We start from the raw sequence: 2803 nt of genomic DNA on the forward strand, positions 1-2803 counted from the left end.
TATCCTGTACTCCCAGTGTCAGTGTCATTATCCTGTACCCCCAGTGTCAGTGTCATTATCCTGTACCCCGAGTGTCAGTGTCATTATCCTGTACCCCCAGTGTCAGTGTCATTATCCTGTACCCCCAGTGTCAGTGTCATTATCCTGTACCCCCAGTGTCATTATCCTGTACCCCCAGTGTCAGTGTCATTATCCTGTACCCCCAGTGTCAGTGTCATTATCCTGTACCCCCAGTGTCAGTGTCATTATCCTGTACCCCAGTGTCAGTGTCATTATCCTGTACTCCCAGTGTCAGTGTCATTATCCTGTACCCCCAGTGTCAGTGTCATTATCCTGTACCCCGAGTGTCAGTGTCATTATCCTGTACCCCCAGTGTCAGTGTCATTATCCTGTACCCCAGTGTCAGTGTCATTATCCTGTACCCCCAGTGTCAGCGTCATTATCCTGTACCCCGAGTGTCAGTGTCATTATCCTGTACCCCGAGTGTCAGTGTCATTATCCTGTACTCCCAGTGTCAGTGTCATTATCCTGTACCCCAGTGTCAGTGTCATTATCCTGTACCCCGAGTGTCAGTGTCATTATCCTGTACTCCCAGTGTCAGTGTCATTATCCTGTACCCCCAGTGTCAGTGTCATTATCCTGTACCCCAGTGTCAGTGTCATTATCCTGTACCCCCAGTGTCAGTGTCATTATCCTGTACCCCCAGTGTCAGTGTCATTATCCTGTACCCCCAGTGTCAGTGTCATTACCCTGTACCCCAGTGTCAGTGTCATTATCCTGTACTCCCAGTGTCAGTGTCATTATCCTGTACCCCCAGTGTCAGCGTCATTATCCTGTACCCTCAGTGTCAGTGTCATTATCCTGTACCCCGAGTGTCAGTGTCATTATCCTGTACCCTCAGTGTCAGTGTCATTATCCTGTACTCCCAGTGTCAGTGTCATTATCCTGTACCCCGAGTGTCAGTGCCATTATCCTGTACCCCAGTGTCAGTGCCATTATCCTGTACCCCCAGTGTCAGTGTCATTATCCTGTACCCCCAGTGTCAGTGTCATTATCCTGTACCCCCAGTGTCAGTGTCATTATCCTGTACCCCGAGTGTCAGTGTCATTATCCTGTACCCCCAGTGTCAGTGCCATTATCCTGTACCCCGAGTGTCAGTGTCATTATCCTGTACCCCCAGTGTCAGTGTCATTATCCTGTACCCCCAGTGTCAGCGTCATTATCCTGTACCCCAGTGTCAGTGTCATTATCCTGTACCCCGAGTGTCAGTGTCATTATCCTGTACCCCCAGTGTCAGTGTCATTATCCTGTACCCCCAGTGTCAGTGTCATTATCCTGTACCCCGAGTGTCAGTTTCATTATCCTGTACCCCCAGTGTCAGCGTCATTATCCTGTACCCCCAGTGTCAGTATCATTATCCTGTACCCCCAGTGTCAGTGTCATTATCCTGTACCCCCAGTGTCAGTGCCATTATCCTGTACCCCAGTGTCAGTGCCATTACCCTGTACCCCGAGTGGGGCTTTTTTGGTGCTCTGCTTACATATCCATCTGTATGGCTTCTGACAGGTCCCGCCCCCTATTTTACATACTGTGTGTCTCATTGTTTGTAAAAAAAAAAGAACAAGGAATTATTACATTCCTCATACCGGCGGTGGCGCCAACACTGTAGCATGATCGCATCTATAATATCCATTTATTAATTTTATTTATTGATAGAAATTACTTCAGAAAAAAAAATTCTGCCTCAAAATGGTGCCGGCCGCGCCTGCGCAGTAGCATAATTCAGAACGCGATAGATAGTAGAGACTTTTTTTTTCCTCTAGCAAAAAGGCGCTGGCAGTGACGCCTGCGCAGTAGCATCTATCATGTTCTAAATTACGCTACTGCGCCTGCGCGGCTGGGCGCCATTTTAAAGAATAATTTTTTTCTCAAGAAATTTATATTAATAAATAAAATGAATAAATGGATATTAAAGATGCGATCATGCTAGAGCGCAGGCACCGCCGCCGGCATGATGAATGTAATTTTTTTTCCTCAAACAATAAGATATGGAGTATGTAAAATAGGGGGCGGGTCACTGAGGGATCAGTGACCTATCAGAAACCATACTGATGAATATGTAAGCAGAGCACCACATAAAGCCTCGCCCACAGGCCCCCGGAGCACGAGCATATCATTAACTGAAAAATGAAAGTAAAGATTCCACAAGAACCACAAGACAGATTTTATCAACAGGCATCATTGTAATCAGTATAATGGTGCAGACCTGACACTGTCCGTAGTCACTGAGCACAATCCTGATCACAGGGGCACTTTAAGTACAAGTCAAAACATTTTTGGAACCACTTGGTTGAACGTCCCTTGATGTTGGGGTATTTGAAGTTGAGTAACACTGGTCTTTGCATATTTTGGCAGCTCCATAACTCACCCCTATGTTGCAGCGCTCTGATTGCTTAGCGAGGCTCAGTCTCATATTGTAACCTCTGCTCGCTGAGTGTCCTGCCAGCTGTGCGCCGACTGTCTGTTTGAGTGTCATTGATACTTTGCTCTGCGTTGGTCTGTGGTCAGGTTGCCCCATAGCCAGTCCTGCTCTCAGATGGTCATTTTACGGGAAGTAATGCTCAATTTAGAGCTGTAAAATTGACAGTTTACAGTCAGCCAGCTGGTCCAGGAGGCTTATGGTCTAAGAGGTAATAAAACGTTCATTGTACTCATGTAAAAACTGACTACTAGGAGTGAGTCTAATAGTTCCAAAGAATGTGCTGCAAGTCACAGGAACACAGACATTGGGAAAGGATGGAGC

The sequence above is a fragment of the Ranitomeya variabilis genome, chromosome 7, assembly GCF_051348905.1.
Source record: "Ranitomeya variabilis isolate aRanVar5 chromosome 7, aRanVar5.hap1, whole genome shotgun sequence".
Classification (NCBI taxonomy): domain Eukaryota; kingdom Metazoa; phylum Chordata; class Amphibia; order Anura; family Dendrobatidae; genus Ranitomeya; species Ranitomeya variabilis.